Raw genomic sequence first — 18,746 nt, 5'->3', positions numbered from 1 at the left:
CTTGATTACGTGTGGTCCTACTGCTGCGCCTTCTGCTAGCTTGCTCTCCACAAAGGCCTTAGACACATTGAACCTTTCAGTCCTAGCCTGTGATTGGAACATGTCTCTAAGCGCCACGATCATATCGTGCGCCTCATGGTTTGTTTCGAACTGCATCTGCAGCTCGGGTTCCATGCAAGCAAGCATAAGGCAGCTTACTTTGAGGTTAGCATCACATGCTTTCTTGTAAGCATTCTTAGCAGCAGCAGTTGCATCATCAACAGGTTCTTCTGGTAGTGGGTTGTCTAGAACATCTTCCTTTTTCTCAGCCCTGAGAACAATTTTCAGGTTATGGATCCAATCCGAGTAGTTTGTTCCATTCAACTTGTCCTTCTCAAGGACCGAACGCAAAGCAAACGGTGTAGTGCTGCTAGGTGCCATTTAATCTACAAGAAAAGTAATGCAAAAATCCATTAACACAAACGTATCCATGATAGAGCAAATCACATTAAACTATTTTAATAGAATCTACTCCCACTAAAATCAATATCCCTCTATTGATACTTAGTGATTCAGGATCCACAACTAACAAGTCTACTAGTGAGCTTTAGCATCACCGCTAGCAAACAAGGTAGATCTGTAAGCAACTTCTTGCTAATCATATCACATATGACTCCAGTTGTTGGGTGACATCTCAATGTCTCGGTGCCCAACCTTTATGCCTCAAGGCCCTTAACCGTTAAGATAACCTTGTTAAGCAAACCAACCCTTATGCATGTAAGTGTCTGACACAAACCCATCTAGTCAAGGAAAGCTAGTGGCACCCTAATTTCATAGACCCACCACTAATTGTACAAGACATGGGATGGTGCAAGTTTTAGTTGGGAGGGCATACTAACTTAAACTTTGTGAGGGATTGTTCTACTTCTAACATCACAGCATGCAGAAAGTAAAACATAAACAGAATAGCATTCACACAGTTGTGACACAGTATGGCCCGTTTTCTTATGGTGATCTCCATCTCCACAAAACCTGTTCACCATGGTGATCTCCATCTCCATGTTCCATGTGCGCCATCCTCCTGGTGATGAGTCCTCCAAGAACTAGAACATGCTATAACGCCTAATAGCTAGTAAAGAAGCTAGTAATGAAGATTACATAGTAGCTTGGATCATCACAGATTGGTACGCAGACTATTAAATACATTAAAGTGACAACACATATGGCTCCAGCCGTGTTGCCATACGCACGACACATAGGTCATGAATGAGTTACACACATGCATCACATACACAAAGGGGCCATACTGATCACAAGATACATACATTCTGCAAAATAGAGTTAGGCGTTCTAACGTTCCAAACTTCGGAGGCCGAAAACTCCATCTTCCAAGCTGAATTTAGGAAATCTAATTTTGCCAAAAATAGCAAAGCGGTTGAATTTCATGTGTAACTTTTTCTGTAGATCAATTTTCATATAAAATTTGCCCCGATCCGAGATCGTACCGAAAAGTTACGGCTGATTTACCGAAGCACACGCACACGGCAAAATCCCGACTCGGTAGTAGATCCAATCTACTATGGCACATCTCATGCGCCTGGCGTATGAACCTGGATTTCGTTTCAACCAATCACATTGATCTTCGCTCGCTGCAACTGGTATTACGTGTATCACTTAACTCCGATGGCGGAAATCCGACTGGTAGGAGTATGTCGTTACACAACCATTGGAGCAAGAACACAAAACCAGGACATAGATCAAACTAAAAACTCGCATTTCTCCATATGCACACATCCCGAATCCAAAATTAAACAACTATGGCTCTGATACCACTTTTGGGATATGAGGTAGTCTACACTAGCGCAAATCAAAATTTTTCTACCGCGTAAACCTGGAAAACTGTCGTATAAGGATCACGGGATTACCACTCGACGCACTGATGCGGAAGATAAAGATTCGCATCGATGCAGGGAAGTCGATCAGAGTAGTCATACGTAGTCGATCATGTCGACGTCCAGCAGCTCCTTAGCAGCTCGTCCATGTGCAGCAATATCGCCCTCGTGCCGCAGCTTGTCGTCGGCTCGTTGTGGCTTGTCGGCGGCTCGTCGTGGCTTGTCGGTGGCTCGTCCAAGTGTTGCAGGTGCAACACCTCCAAGGTATCCACACGTGCAGGGAGGAAGCATCGCAAACCGGACTGCTAGGTCCGCGAGTTGCAACAGGCGAGGGCGTGGGAGGCGGGGCAGATGTCTTTCGCCAAAAGGTATAAACCCTAGGCGCCCCCACCCCTCTATTTATAGAGGTTCCTAATGGGCCTCTGGGTCCGAGGCCCATTAGTACTTTTAAACCTAATCCAACTCAGATCACATTCGAATTGGGCTTCTAGCCCCTTAAGTGTGTGACCCTATGGGTTCGGATATGTATAGACATGGCCCGAGTACTCCTACTCGGCCCAATAGTCGGTAGCGGCCTCTAGCAAGACGTGCCAACTCCTATACGCACATGAAGATCATATCAGACGAACCATCACAACATTATATACATGCTATTCCCCTTGCCTCACAATATTTGGTCTAGCTTCAAGCCGACGGCTCTTTCTCGATCCTGTGATTCGGAATCCCTCTGTAGGTTAACTCTTAACCGTACGTAGCATGGCCATGCATTTTTCAGATACGATCACTCGAGGGGCCCAGAGGTATCACTCTCAATTAGAGAGGGGCAAATCCCATCTTGATTGACCATGTCTCATAGCATGCTTCTTGACAAACTCAAAAGCTACCTTTATAACTACCCTGTTACGGCGTAGCGTTTGATAGCCCCTAAGTAAGTCAATCCACATCTTGAGTAAATGCGACAATCTCAGGTCTAAGGACAAAGCGTATATGTTGTGTAAAGAGAGAACTACTTCTCATGTTGGGTCATCCTAGCACATGTCTCCACATGTGCCCACATTATTAGTTTAACATCTCCATGTCCATGACTTGTGAAACATAGTCATCAACTAATACATGTGCTAGTCTAATATTCATGTGTGTCATCACATGAACTCTAACTAGGGACAACTTTAGAATAACCATACAAGTAAAGAGTTTCACATACAATTCACATAATTGCAAATCAATTCAAGTAGCCTTTAATGGATATTCAAGGAACACAATATAAATCATGGATGCAAATGGAATATCATCATCTCTATGATTGCCTCTAGGGCATACCTCCAACAAGCCAACCATAGCAAAGGGGAAGCCCCACCGCTGAGCGGGAGGACCTAGGCCTTGCCACAAGAAGGAAGCTCCATGCTCCCTGTATGTCCTCAGGAACCATTATGGATGTACAACATCTGCGGCTCCCTAAAAGAAAACATGCTTCCCAAGGATGAGGCCATCGCAGAAAGGATCGCACGATAGTCCAAATGCTACAACATGGTAGATGGGTATCTATACCAACGCCACTCAGATGGGGTCCAGCTGAGGTGCATATCCCAGGAAGAGGGCAGCGAGCTCCTCACCGAGGTCCGCGAGGGTGAGTGCGGGAGTCACTCCTCCTCCCGTATGCTGGTCGGGAAGGCTTTCCGGTAGGGTTTTTACTGGTCGACGGCCCTTAAGGATGCAAAGTAGATTCATCAAGCAGCACCGGCGCTCAACACCATCCCCCATTCATGGCCATTCATGGTCTAGGGGCTCAACATTTTTGGACCATTCCCAAAGGCAGTTGGAGAATACGAGTGGTTGCGGTGCACAAATTCACAAAATGGCCAGATGTGGTTCTAATCATCAAGGAAAACAAAGGTTCATCCCTAAAGTTCATAAAGGACCTGGTGGCTCATTTTGGCATGCCCAATAGAATCATCACCGATAATGGGACGCAGTTCACCAGCTCCTTCTTCAGCAATTATTGCGAAGAAATGAACATCAAGTTGTGTGTTGCATCTGTTGCTCACCCCAGTAGCAAGGGACAAGAAGAAAGGGCCAACGCGGAAGTGCTTAAAGGGCTAAAGACCAGAACCTACAACAAGCTCAAGAAACATGGTACCGGGTGGATCGACGAGTTGCCAACTGTGGTATGGGCCAACCGAACAACCCCCAATAGGGCCATGGGTGAAACCCCTTTCTTCCTGGTTACGGGGCGAAAGCGGTCCTTCCCTCCGAGCTAAATCTAGGAAGCCCAAGGGTACATGCCTACGAAGAAGAAAATTAAGAACTCATGTGCCAACAAGATGTTTTGTGTCTGGAACAAGTAAGGTGCAGATTGGAACTATCGGCAGCCTGGTACTAACAAGCTCTCCACCGCTACCACCAGCGACATGTCCGACCACGGGAACTCCAAGTTGGGGACCTGGTGCTCCAATGCTTCCAGTCCTGGGAGGGCAAGAACAAGTTGTCCCCCATGTGGGAAGGGACCTTCTGGGTGATAGAAGTACGACGGCTAGGAGCCATGAAGTTAATCGACGAAGATGGCAACCTGGTGCCCAACGTTTGGAACATCAAACACCTCCATAAGTTCCACCCGTAAATAGCATGAGGGGCCTAATTTCTCAGGCATCAAGGACAACTGCCCTGGGATGTTCATCCCTGGGACAGTTGCACGGGGGCTTCCACCTATGTACCGGTTTACCCTTGTATCAGTTTAATGTTATCAGTTTGATATTAATTCCAGTCATATGTTAGCTTCTTAGCATATCCCCTTTTTAGTAGCAATTTTAAAACTTTTTGTGATGAAATGCCTAATCACAACAAATGACCCAAATGACCCCTGGGGCATGCCTCCTCAAGGAAAGTGTTTGTGTCCATGGCAATAGTAGTTGAGTCACTGGCGGGTCCCAACAGTTAGCACCTAGCTCCTGACCTGGTCCCCGGACTCCGGGCACGGCCAACACCTAGCATCTCCCGACCTCCAGTATCCTGTCTACCGGCACAAGCATAATTACGAAAACTGGTGCGTGGTGCCTTCCTAGGAAGAGAAAACAAGAAAACAAACACATGTTATCTCATGTTTCCTGCATGGTAACCTTTTCACAACACGAAAAGGGAGCCGAGTACTCTAAAAGGGAAACTTCTTTTGAGCATTACATAGGGAAATACACGGCTATCATGGCTTAAAACAAAAAGTTCTATAGAGATGAAGGGACCTCCGTGGCGCAGGAACGTGAGGTTCCGCGCCATGAAGAAGGGGAAGTCCGCGAGCGTGTAGCACTACTCGAGGACAGTATCACCCTGCTGCAACTGAAGATAGGAAAGAGGGTAAAGGTGACACCCTCAATCAACAACAATAGCAGTAGATAAGGCCTCAATCCTGGGAAGGAGGAGCATCGCCGAGTCCGCCACGAACCCTCCATCCTCTCAAGAGGAAGGCGACCGACGAGGAGCTACCACGTTAGGCACCTGCGAAGCAAGCAATGGGTATCTTTCCCTAGTGCATTGCGCAGCTTGCCCGACATCTCAGCCGCTATAGGCACAACACATCAATAACATCCCCCATGGATGGAGATGTGAAGATGGGCCAGCCCTTTTGGCCATGGCATCCGCCATGGCTAGTGGGAGGCACACATGGATGACGGTGTCATTGCAATCCAAGAAGAGGCCAGGGGTTGCTGCGCAGGGCTGTTCTTGAAGACCTGCTAGAGATTGATCCTCCTTGGAGAAGCCCGACAAGCATCCCGAATCCCAATCTCAGGATTGGCTCAATGGCCTCCTAGTGAAGGATGACGTCAAGCCAGCAGAGCAGCCCCGCTGGATGTGCCCTTGCTGCTAGGCAGACCTCGGGAAGTGCCGAGCCAACTCATGTTGGAGCAACAACATCCACATGAGCACTAGAAAGGGTCCCTATGGGAGGTTGTCAATGTAGTTCTGGCAGGACGCCTTCCTTTATGATGAGGCAGCCCGAGAGGTAGGTGTGGATAGATGCGTACTGTACCTGTTGCTGGGGCAGCCTCATCCTGGTTGCGGGTGGCAGCCTTTGTTGACTTCTCCACCCCTCCGAGTGGCCAACCTTGTCGGCGTGGTGGCATCGGAGCTGCCTCAGCGGCAACAAAACCCACAATACCATTGCTATCTTAGTATAGGCTTATATACGTCTATGTATGCCTTGAGATCATGCTTCATGTTATACTCTGTGCACACATATATCTTGTATAGCTTAGTTGATCTATGCTACAGCATCGGTTCAATGGCTATTTCTATGGTGGCTTGAGCCATTGATACATTAGTCCGATATTGCTGGAGTTTTGTTAACAATGCAAGCATGGTGCTTGGATTGCTTAGCCTCATTGGATATGAGTTTGCCTCACAGGTTGCTAGGGGTAGGCCGTAGGTGGTGACAGCCTTGTTGGTCCTTCGTAATCCCCCATGTTCGGGTACACTGTAGGAGTTCGCAAATTAGCAGTAATTGTGCTGGGTGGAACCAGTATGGGTACTGTCTCCCCGTGTGTGCCTTGGTGCATAGGCCAGAGTTCTATACCATGTGTATGTATTTATGCTTGTACGATCTGTGTAGTATATAGGAAGTACATATGAGCCTAGAGCTAACTCTTAGTCCTTCTCCCTAGCTTAGTTATCATGAGATGAATCATGTGTGTGTCACACTACATATCTATTTATCTTACCCATGCCAAGAGTATTTTATCTATCCATCCATGGTATACTCATATGCATAGTAAACTCTTTTGACCTACCCGCCTTCCTTTGGGAAATACGATACCCTTGGGAATACTCTTGGGTGAAATGCTATAATGGTATATCCGTATGCTTGCGGATTTATTTGTGATCGTTAAACATACCAAAAATCATTTCTGGCACTGTTGCTGGGGAAGGCATTGGTTAAAAGTTTTTTACTTTGTATATGTTTATATTCATAGTTGGTAGATCTTTACTCAAGCAGGCTAACCTTGATATGTCTTCTCTATCTTTGATGTGAAGACAGGTAGTGTATGACTAGTTTTGACTTGGCGACAAATTTCACTGAGAATCCATAGTCACTTGTGAGAAGGATACGACCTTGTGTTGATCCTCCTTAGATTACTCTCTCAGCTTCCTTTGCACCATCTACGTCAACCGCTATGGCCCAGATGACTCTTCATGAGTAATCCACTCCCTTAGCCTCTCAAGTGCTGAAACACCCTGAGGTGGACACAGGGAACACAAGCTTCGAGATCAAGATGGGTTGTAGTACCATGATGCAGGCTAGCCCATTCTGTGGGAAAGCCAACAAGGACGCGAGCGCCCATCTGTAGCAGTTCTTGGAGCTCTACATCACCTTCACCATCAGATGGGTGAGTAAAGATACTATTCATCTCTGACTATTTCCTGGGAGAATGAAGTAACGGTTCTATGCGAGCCATTCAGAGATTAATATGTGGGACAAATGCTCGGTGGCATTCCTTGCGTAGTTCTTCCTCTTGGTCAAAACCAACGACCTTCGTGGAAGGATTTTGAGTTTCCAGCAAGCAACAATTGAATCAAATCCTGAGACGTGGGAAAGGCTTCAGGAGTACATCCTGACCTGTCCTCACCATAGGATGGATAATTGTCTCATTCTTCAGAACTTCTACAATGGGTTGACTTTGATAGCACGAGGCCATGTTGATGTTGCTACTGCAGGAGCCTTCTTCCCGCTTACCATTGATGCTACTACAACATTGATCGAGAAGATGGTCTCCAACTAAGGGTGGAGCGATGAATGACTCCAACCAAGACAAAGAGGTATGCATACCATCAAGGAAGCGAACATGGTTACTGCTAAAATGGACCTCCTCATGAAGAGATTGGATGACTACACCAAAGAGAAAGCTGCCATGCCCAACACCATCCAAGCTATGAATTCTCACATGACATGTGAGGTTTGTGGAAACACTGGACACTCGGGGAATAATTGCCCCAAGACTCAGGTGTGGTAGAACCACCAAATTTAACTTGGCTAAAGTGTGCTCAACATCACCTCAAATGCGAATAGACACTTTAATCAAATTAAAATGGTAGTATGTCAGGTTTCACTCGATACAACCACGTATTTCTGATCGAAACAAGTATACAACACTCATACGAAGACAAGCCCAGAGATTACAAAAATCCAAATGAATATTACAGAGGTCCCAAATTAGTTATTACAAACTGAGTTTCAAAGCATAAAGTAGATTAGAGTTTAAAGCAGTGGAAAAATAACAATAAGTCTAACATTGATACATGATATCATGGTGAAGCCGTCCATGATATCACTCACCACGGTCCTCGCCCACCGAGGATGGATCCCACTCAACCATCCATCCCGAATGGAGCTGGCACAGCCAAGTCACACTAGCAATCAAGTCCTCAAGATCAACATTACCTAAAAACATAGCCACAAGCAAGGTCTTTTGGCTGAGGGGTTGGTTTTGCCAAAAGCTTCTAAAGTGTATCCTTACTTTCAAGTTTTAGCATCAAGTTCTAGTGGATTAACTATTCTAGGTAAGCACCTATTCTAAGCAACCATGGTAGAACAAGCAATTAAATCAAGCATCAATATTTATCATCATCCTTGTTCCTCTTCTTACTTAGTGCAGAAAGGCGGTCAAGCAATCCCAAACTGTGAGAAGCAGACTATTCGAATCGAATTTATTAACCTTGCAAGGTGGACCTAACACACATGACATATGTGTACCATGCCAGGTTCACATATATCAGCCATTTCCATCAATCCCCTGCATGTGTCCAGGGCCCACTTCCCTTGGATACAATGCCCCAATAGTCCTAGAACGACGTCGTACCATGGCTGCACTTGTACCCACATGATGCATCAAGGGAACCCGGTTCCAAAGAAAGCAGGGAGTATGTCCACGCCCTGGTTCCATCAGGTACTAGGCTTCCTGATCCCATACTCGGTATGTATTTAGTACATTCAAACACTTGATCGCAACTCTAACACATTTCATCCTTAGCAATTTGCCTCTAAACAGAAGGGGCATCCACCATTTTCAGAACATATACCAAGCCCCGCCCGTCAACCTTATGATTCCAACATAATTAGACAAGCAACTCCTATAGCTCGCGAGTGACTAGAAATCACTCGACTTTTACTGTGTCCCTATTTAGCATTGCAACTAAACAACTTATCATGCTAGTATTCAAAACATGGGTACTAGGAGCATGCAACTAATATTTCAAGCAACTCCTATGAACTTAATGCGCAAACATAAGCAATAAGATATTGTGTAACTTTAGAAACCAAGGTTATGCTCCAGGGCTTGCCTTCTTGTCCTACATTAGCCTAGGGCTCTTCCGACGCTTGGCTCGGGTCTTGAGTGGTCTTGATCAGGTTCAACGCAGCAGCATAGTGTTCTTCTTCAACTTCCGAAATCAACTCATTGGTGCCGTCAGCGAGGTTAGCTTCTACATGAGATGCATATGCATAAGATTTCATTCACAAGCTCTCAGGATGTAGTTTGCTCCTCGTTAACTATAGCAAAAGAATAGGTTGCATTTTTTTACCACATTCACCTAGGCAAGTTTATAACAATTCTTTTCTTCGCAAAAAAAGGTTCGTTGTGAAGAAAATATAGGTTTTACTTTGATGGTGATTGTGTACACACATAAGATTCCTAGAAACTTAGTATTCATAAAACAGAAGGTGGTGTCATGTTGGTACTATTTAGCAATCTATTTAAGAGTGATCATGTTCTGATGAAAAGCATAATTAATCATTTTAAGAGTGATCGTGTTACTGAAGAAAAGCACAATAGTTACTCGTGAGCCTACAAGTCCTAATAGTACTTATTATTAATGATTAACTAGCATGCAACATGAATAAATGTTTCAAGGAGCATCTGTTAAGATATGAACATGAAATTTTTATAGATGCTTTCCCCCTACACAAGATATTTACTGTAAGAATTTGAGAGAAATTTGACATCTACATAATTTACTAAAAAACAAACAGTGTTAAATTGCAGAATGTGAAGAATGATTTTTCTCTAGAGTTCTATCATCAGTTTGGTTCCACAAATTTTCCATAAAGGTTACCAACACTCTTCATATGCTACTGTGAATTTCTCAGGATTTTATATGCATGAGATCTATTTATTGCATAATAAGGAGATTAAACAACATGTATTTCATTAACCAATAAAAACACATAGTTCATAGGAACAAGTACTTTTACTAGTTAGGCACGATCATCAAGAATCTTACAAAATTTATCTTGCATTTTATATATTTTCCACTAATTATCATGTAAATAACAGTATTAAAACCACAATTAGGCATTTGGATTTGAAATAGTATGAACACCATAGAATCCATTAACACAAGTTGCAGATCTAGAACATGCATGTTAAAAGGAAGTTAGCAAAATTGGTTTCACAATTTTTAGAGCACCAAATGATTTATAAGGCATTTATTGGCTTTTACACAAAATAAATCATAGTGTTAGATACAGGACAGTAACGTGCACATAAATAATTTTAAATTGAACTAAACATCATCAGAAACTCAACAAAACAAGTTTCACATTTTGCTCATTTTTCTACAATTTCTTAGACATTTTCCTAGTTTCAGTCGTTTTAATCAATTTAAAACCGAAACAGAAAAACTCGTTTCGCGCTTACGCCCTTCAATCTTTTGAAGCTTCACAACAAGGCCCTTGCATTTTACGCCTAAGACCCTAAAACAATTTTTGGTCTTGCAATGTGATCCTCGGCGGCCAGCCGGCGGTGAGGCGGTGCAAATTCGGCGGGGAGCCGTCGTGGGGGTGCGGGATAAGGGCGGGGGAGTGTCGAGGGGCTCACCAGTGGTTTTTGGGCTGTAGGAGTCGAGGGCGGCGGAGGTCCAGCGAGCTGGATTGACGACGAGGCTTTGGGCACGGCGCGGGTCCGATGAAGGCGGCGGCGGAGATGGCCGGGGAAGGGCTAGGGAGGTGTCGTAAGGGGCTGGTGGCGCACCGAAGGGTTCGGGTGGCTGCGGGGGTGCTCGAAAGGGGGAATGCAATGGAGGGGTGCCAATGGCGGTTCGCGGAGCATCGGTGCGGGCGTGAAAGGGATGTTGCCGGCGAGTCTGGGCATGGCCCTTTTATGGCAGCAAACTGGCGGGAGGATAAGGCGACACTCGGGCACTCCTTCTCACGCATTGGTGGAGTGGTAGTGCTCGGGCAGTGGTGGCAGGAGGGGGCAGCGCGCCACTAGCCGGCTGGGCGCGCGGTGTGCCGGCATGTCGTGGCCCATGGACCGGGGTTGGCTGGCAAGGATTCGTCGTGCGGAGGAGGAGATAGCACGACGCGCGAAGTGGGTAGTGCGGTGCGGGCGGTGTCTCTTTGCCGCTGGCGGTTGAGCGACGAGGTGGAGCCAGGAAGGTGGTGCCATGTGGCGACGGCATGTTCACCGTGCGGTGGTGACCGCGTCCAGTGTCGTGGCGTGCACATGCAAGGCACGCCGGATTTTCTTCAACTTTTTGAACTAAACGATGAAAAACTTCAAATATAAAAGTTTGAGGTTGAACTATGTAGTCCAACTTCTACAAAGGCTAATAGGTGAAAATTGTGCTAGTTCTGGAGATCAATTTGTTGGAACACGTGTGGAACACCGCGCAAAGCTGATTTGAATTTGACTTGAATTCGACCCAATTTTGACCCAGTTTTTGAATGCCCTCCACTCAAAATCAGAGAAATTGCAAAATATGAAAGTTGTTCAATTTGAAATGTTCTACCACTTTTATATTGGCCAAAATTCAAGTTCTTATACAAAATCTGTTTTTAGTTTCCTACCCAAGTAAGTGCCATTTAGGGGTGTTTTTAACACTTAGAAAAATATGAAGTGTTTTTGAATTTGACACTTGGAAACTTTGATTTGTTTCTAATCTCTTTCTTAATTTCTCTTGGTTTATGCTTTTAATCACTAGGGATGTCACAGCCTACAATTTTCAGTCTTGCAATGTGATCCTCGGTGGCCGGCTGGCGGTGAGGCAGCGCATATCCGGCGGGGAGACGCCGCGGGGGTGTGGGATAAGGGCGGGGGAGTGTCGAGGGGCTCACCAATGGTCTTTGGGCTGTAGGGGTCGAGGGTGGAGGAGGACTAGCAAGGAGGCTCAACGGCGAGGCTTCGGGCGTGGTGCGGGTGCTCCGTCTCCGGCGAAGGCGGCGGTGGAAATGGCCAGGGAAGGGGCTAGGGAGGTGTTGTGAGGGGCTGGTGGCGCACCGTAGGGTTTAGGTGGCAGCGGGGGTGCTCGGAAGGGGGAGCTCGATGGATGGGTGGGAATGGTCCTCAGTGGAGTGCTGGTGCGGGAGTGAAAGGGGGGGTGCCGGCAAGTCTGGGCATGGCCCTTTTATAGTGGTGCTGACGCCAGATTTTGACACGTGTTTTGAATCGGCGTCAGTGAAGGAAAAGATTGGCCGATGCGGCGGATTAGAAGCTACAGTTGGGAATCGGCCGATTGACGCTACAGTGTTTCAGCCGATTGGCGAACAGAGTTGATGAAGGTCGGCCGATTGGAAGGTTAGGGTAGCTGGGCCAATATGGGCTTAAGGTGGGCCAGAGAAGAAGATAGAAAGAGATTGGCCCATAGGAGTATGATAACCAACTTCGATACAAGTTGTGTTTGTAAATATTTGTTATCGTTTAAGATTAGAGATAGATCCTAGTCAGTTAGGAAATCAGTTGTAACAGGCTATAAATAGCCATCTCTAGAGATTTGTAAAAAACACACATCAATCAATACAAACAATGTACTTTTTCATCCTACTTTACTTTCAAGTCGGCGACTTCGCCAGGACATCTTTTTCTTTCTCAAGTTCGTACGGGTTAGCAGGGCTGCATCGACACGACCTCCGGCCGATTCTGTAAGTTTCGCTGATCGAGTAATGTCTAAGCTTTAACTTTGGGCGCATCGTTGTCGTTTCATTTAGATTTATTTACCAGTTATCGATATTAATTAGAATTATAGGTTTTATCTATTGTTTTAGTTTTATCATCAGTTATCCAGCTTGAGATTTGAACTGTCGCTTCATTATTGTTATTCTTATTCGCCGCCATATAGCCGATTAGATCTGTTTCAAGTGTCTCATTTGTAGCATTGTTTAGCCTATTCTAGTAGTTTTTTGCAATTGCTACATGATTATCGGCTGCTCTATAGCCGGTCATCTCCCAGTAAATCGGCCGATTCGCTAATACGCTTTTTGAGATAGATCGGAACTTTAGCCAATCAAAACCCGTGGAATTTAATACGTTTCTTTCCTTGTCAATCAACAAGTCAGATTGACTTGCACGCTACGCGAACTGCACCAGGGCGATAACCCGAACAGGAGTTAAGCAGATTCTCCCGGGTCGTGTGTCCGACGCTGAGGATCATCGGCCGATTTTTAGTGCCAACACACTTTTGGCATGCCCGGTGGGACCAATAAAACATTCAAATGTCGAAAGCTGCTGAAATCTCTGAAGATAACGTCATCGAAGTTACGAAAGCAGATCTCAAGGATGACTAGAAAGAAGAACTGGCAAGACACCTAGAAGAATACAGGAAGACATGCTTGCAATCTTTCAGTCATACCAGAAGTGGGGAGACCATCAAGAAAGCTCCACTTCCAACTTCCCACCAGATCAGCGTCGCTGAGGACTCGAGGAAGATGTCCGATATGATTCAATAGTCCATTTACCAAGCTTTCATCGACCAATCCTCAGTGATGACCAACACGGTATACAATACCGTCATCAGTTCCCTGGTCAGCGGAGTAGCTCAGGGGTATCAGGGGCCAGCGTACGCCCCACCCATCGTAGCTCCAGTCAGAGGCTTACTAGGCTCATCCCACTCGGCTCCTCAGCCGATACCAATGCAACATGGAGGATACAATGCCTCAATGCCCCTAGGGTATAACGGTACGCCATGCAACAGCAGCCGGACCAGATCAGCCAGTCGGTTACAGACAATCTCCGGTCCAAGCTTCTTTCCAGTCAGCCAGTCAGCTGACGGTCCCGCAATATAAATCAGCTTCATCAGAAATTGGCAGGGGGGCAAACGTTGCGGAAACACTCAGAAGTGCGACGCCGATGATGCTATATGATGGGACAGCAGATTCTCTATGCCACCAATTGTCAACTGCTCAGTCGGCCACACAATCGCAAAATCCGCCACACGCTCTGATCCATCACCCAGCCATTGCACCACCGGTCTAGCAACATGTGCCGATTTCTCAACAGTCATTCATCAGCAGTAGGTGGATTGGACCGCAAGGATAGCGGAAGTAATTCAAGATTAGTTCGGGTTAAAACCGAAGGTGCAAACCTACACGTACAAGACGCCATACCCGCCTGCTTACGACCTACTGTCATCTCCCCATCAGTACAAGGTTCCCGACTTTACCAAGTTTTTGGGGCTGGATGACACTTCAACCATGGAGCACGTAAATAGATTCATCATCCAGTGCGGAGAGGCCACCACACAAGATACTCTGCGAGTGCGTTTGTTCTCCTCATCCCTATCCGGATCGGCCTTCCAGTGGTTCACTACGCTACCGCCTAATTTCATTGTTACTTGGGCCAATCTTGAGAAGCAGTTCCATAAGTACTTCTACGAGGGAGTCCACAAGATGAAGGTCTCAGATTTGACCAGCCTCAGGTAGAGGAGCAACGAACTAGTAACTAGTTACGTGCAGAGGTTCAGAGAGGTCAGAAATAAGTGCTACACCCTAATCCTAACTGATGCTCAGCTAACCGATATCGCCTTCCAAGGTCTCCTGCCACACATCAAAGAGAAGTATGCCTCCCAGGAGTTTGAAAGCTTATGTCAAATCGTTCATCGACTGGCTGGTCAAGAGGTGCGCCCTTTCGACCAACGGAGGAATTTTTAGAAAAAAGTGGCATACTTGGAGGGGTCTGAATCTGAAGAGGAAGCGGAAATCGGCCTAGCAGAATGGGTAAAAGGGAAGAAGCCGATATCATGCCCATTCGAAAAGAAGGAACCAGAAGCATTCGGCTTTGATATGTCAAAGGCCGACAAAATTTCCGATTTACTTCTCCACGAGGGCCAGATCAAGCTTTCACCTTATCACATGATAATATCGGCCGAGCAGCTCAAAAAGATGAAATATTGCAAATGGCACAATGCCATGTCTCATGACACAAATGAGTGCAAGATCTTCCGACAGCAAATACAATCGGCCATTGAGGAAGGCAGACTCAAGTTCGAGGTCCCGACAAAGCCAGTAAAGCCAATGAAGATTGATCAGCATCCTTTCCGTGCTAACATGGTTGATTTAGGAAATAACGCACTCCAAACCAAGGTGCTGACGTCAGAATCGGCTAAGAGAAGCGGCACCGTGGACCCCAGAAATTAGGCTACGGTTGAGGATGTCAAATGGAAAAGACGGGTCGAAGACGAGGGCGAAGGATCGGGAAGATCACATAGACCTATCACCTCCCAATTCTTACTCAACAAGTATCAGGGGCAGCAAGAAAGTTCAAGACATTGCAAAGAGATGATGCGCCGACACGAAGATCACTGGTAGTGCCCGTTCTTCGTCCACTGCTGGGAAAACAACCTCAGGTTACCATCAACCGATAATTACTCTGAGTGCAGCGGTCCATATCACAACAGTCGCCCATTCAAGAGGTCACGCTCCAGAGATAGAGGGTTAGAGCCGATTAGCAGAAACTGGCACAAACAAGAAGATCGACGTCTTTCAGTGCGTGATCGGCTGGGGGGCAGAATTGACCAGTATGATCGGCCGGGGGGCAGAATTGACCAGTATGATCGGCCGGGGGGCAGAGTTGACCAATGCGAACGACTGGAGGGCAGGACCAGTGCACATGATCAGCTAGAAAAGATGGCCGACGCCATGGTGTCAGATGAAAACCCCCTAGGGCAAGAACTAGACTTGGAGCATGCAAAACTGCCGGTCAAACCGGTGAACCCCAGATGGTGCCCCGACGGCTTGACCAAATCCCAGAAATGAAGAATCCAACGTCTTCACCAATGGGAACAACAGGAAGAAGAACAGAGGTCGATGATGGATAAGAAGGACGACAGGTCTCGAGTCTGGCACCCCAAAAGAAGAATCGATGAGGTAGACGACAATCAGGAATCAGCAGCTGACGTCAGCATGGTTTTCATCTTGCCGATGGAGTTCATGGCTCCTGCCGATCGGGACAATGCAACAAGGATAGAAGAGCAAATGGTGCAATTAACTTTGGAGCCAATGACAACCACTTTTGAGAAACCCGAGGACGAAAAGCGACAACATCTCAAAGCCCTATTCCTCAAAGGACATGTCAACGGGCGACCTGTCACCAGGCTACTAGTAGATGGAGGCGCTGCGGTCAATATCATGCCGGTATGCCATGTTCCGAAAATTGGGCAAAAGTGACAAAGATCTGATCAACATGGACATGATGCTCAAGGACTTCGAAGGCAGTAAGACCCTACCCACTACTTTGTTTATCATTAAGGGCAAAGGGTCCTACAACATGTTGCTCGGTCGCGATTGGATACACGTGAATTGCTGCGTCCCGTCTACAATGCACTAGTGCCTCATCTAGTGGGCCGGCGACAACATCAAGATAGTCACCGTCAATTCTACCTACAGTGTTGCCATGGCCGATGCGCAATAGTGGAGCTGCAAACACGTCAAGTACATATCTGGCCGAACCTGGGACACCGATTTCCTAAGGGTGTTCGATTTTGGCCTACAGCCGATCCGAGCAGTCGACTCTGAAGAATCAGATTAGATGGATCAGTTTGTCTAGGAAGACAGGAAGCTTGGGCACGGATTTACATTGGCTGATTCATTGGAGATGGTGGACTTAGGACATGGCAGCAAGCCAAGGCCGACGTATATTAGTGCTAGCTTGGATCCCGAGTCCAAGTGTAAACTGACAAGCTTATTGAAAGAGTTTAAATATTGCTTTGCTTGGGAATACCATGAGATGCCTGGTCTAGACCGGTCCATTGTTGAACACCGGTTGCCTATAAAACCAGGATATCGGCCATATCAGCAACCCGCACGACGGTGCAACCCTAAAATTCTACTTGATATAAAGGCCGAGATTACAAGATTGATTGAAGCAAGATTTATTCGGCAGTGCTGTTACGCCAAGTGGATTTCTAATATCGTACCCGTATACAAGAAAAATGGAAAGTTGCGCGTGTGCATTGACTTCAGGAACCTTTATCAGGATACGTCGATGGATGGGTATCCGATGCCGACAGCCAATGTTTTGATAGATGCCGTCGCAGGACATAAAGTCATCAATTTCATGGACGGTAATGCTGGGTACAATCAAATATTAATGGCGAAGAAGACATTTCGAAGACGGCTTTCAGGTGTCCGGGTCACCTCGGTTTATTCGAGTGGGTGGTGATGACCTTCGGATTAAAAAATGCCGGCGCTACATATCAACGGGCTATGAATTATATTTTTCACAAGCTTATTGGTGTACTGGTGGAAATCTACATCAATGATGTCGTGGTCAAGTCAAAAGGACATCAGGAACATCTGGCCGATTTGTGAGAAGTATTGGAGTGCACAAGGAAGCATGGATTGAAGATGAACCCAAATAAATGTGCCTTCGGTGTTTCAGTTGGACAATTTCTAGGATTTCCATGAGCGCGGGATAGAAGCCAATCGGAAGATTATAGCTGCCATCAATAAAGTTGTGGCCCCACAAAACAAAACTTAGCTGCAGTCCCTAATCGGCAAGGTCAACTTTATCAGAAGATTCATATCCAACTTGTCAGGGCGTATTCAAGCTTTCACTCCTTTGTTAAAATTGAAACCTTACCAGGAATTCGTGGGGGGGAAGAACAGCAAAAAGCGCTGGAAGACATCAAGCAATATCTGATTTCACCACCTGTGTTGGTCCCACCTGTGATTTCACCAACAAGCCATTTAGACTATACTTATCGGCCGATGAATAGGCTATCAGATCAGCGCTGATACAGGAGTTCTAGGGAAAGGAATGAGTAATATATTATGTCAGCAGAAGACTCTTGGATGCCAAAACAAGATATTCCCCAGTAGAACGGTTGTGCCTATGTCTGTATTTCTCATGTACCAAGATCAGGCACTACCTGTTATCGGCAGAATGCATAGTCGTATGCAAGGATGATGTAGTAAAATACATGCTGTCATTACCAATTTTGAAAGGGAGGATTGGAAAGTGGATCCTAGCTCTGTTAGAGTTTGACCTAAGGTATGAATCGGCCAAAGCTGTCAAGGGCCAAGTAATGGCCAATTTCGTGGCTCAGCATTGTGGACCCGAAGTCGCTGTCGTTGAACCAGTTCCATGGACTCTATACTTCGACGGTTCTTCGTGTGGGGCCGGATTAGGAATCGGTATCATCCGCATATCACCTCGGGGGGCAAGTTATGATTTCTCTCTGCCGATAGAGGCATCCGCGACCAATAACCAGGCGGAATACCGAGCCATCCTAAAAGGTATTCAATTATTGAGAGAGGTCAAAGCCGATGCGGTGGAGATTTTTGGGGATTCCATGCTCATTGTGGATCAATTGATAGGGAGATCTGAGTGCAAAGATGATGTCTTAAGGATTTATTATGAAGATTGCCTCCAACTTTTAAAGAAATTCAAGTCTGAGGTTATTGAGCATATTCCCAGAAATTACAATGAAGAGGCCAATAGGCTTGCCCAACACGCGTCTGGGTATCGGCTGATTCAAGGTGCCATGACTCTGGAGCTTGCGGCCGACGATTGGCAAAAGGAGATTGCTGATTACTTGAAAGATCCATCCAAGAAAGTGGATCGGCGAGTATGTTTTCAGGGCACGAAATATGTGTTACTCGAAGATGATTTGTTTTACCGG

This window comes from Setaria italica, chromosome III, assembly GCF_000263155.2.
Source record: "Setaria italica strain Yugu1 chromosome III, Setaria_italica_v2.0, whole genome shotgun sequence".
In the NCBI taxonomy this organism is placed as follows: Eukaryota; Viridiplantae; Streptophyta; class Magnoliopsida; order Poales; family Poaceae; genus Setaria; species Setaria italica.
The sequence above is the reverse complement of the archived record's forward strand: the minus strand, read 5'-3'. Positions refer to the sequence as shown.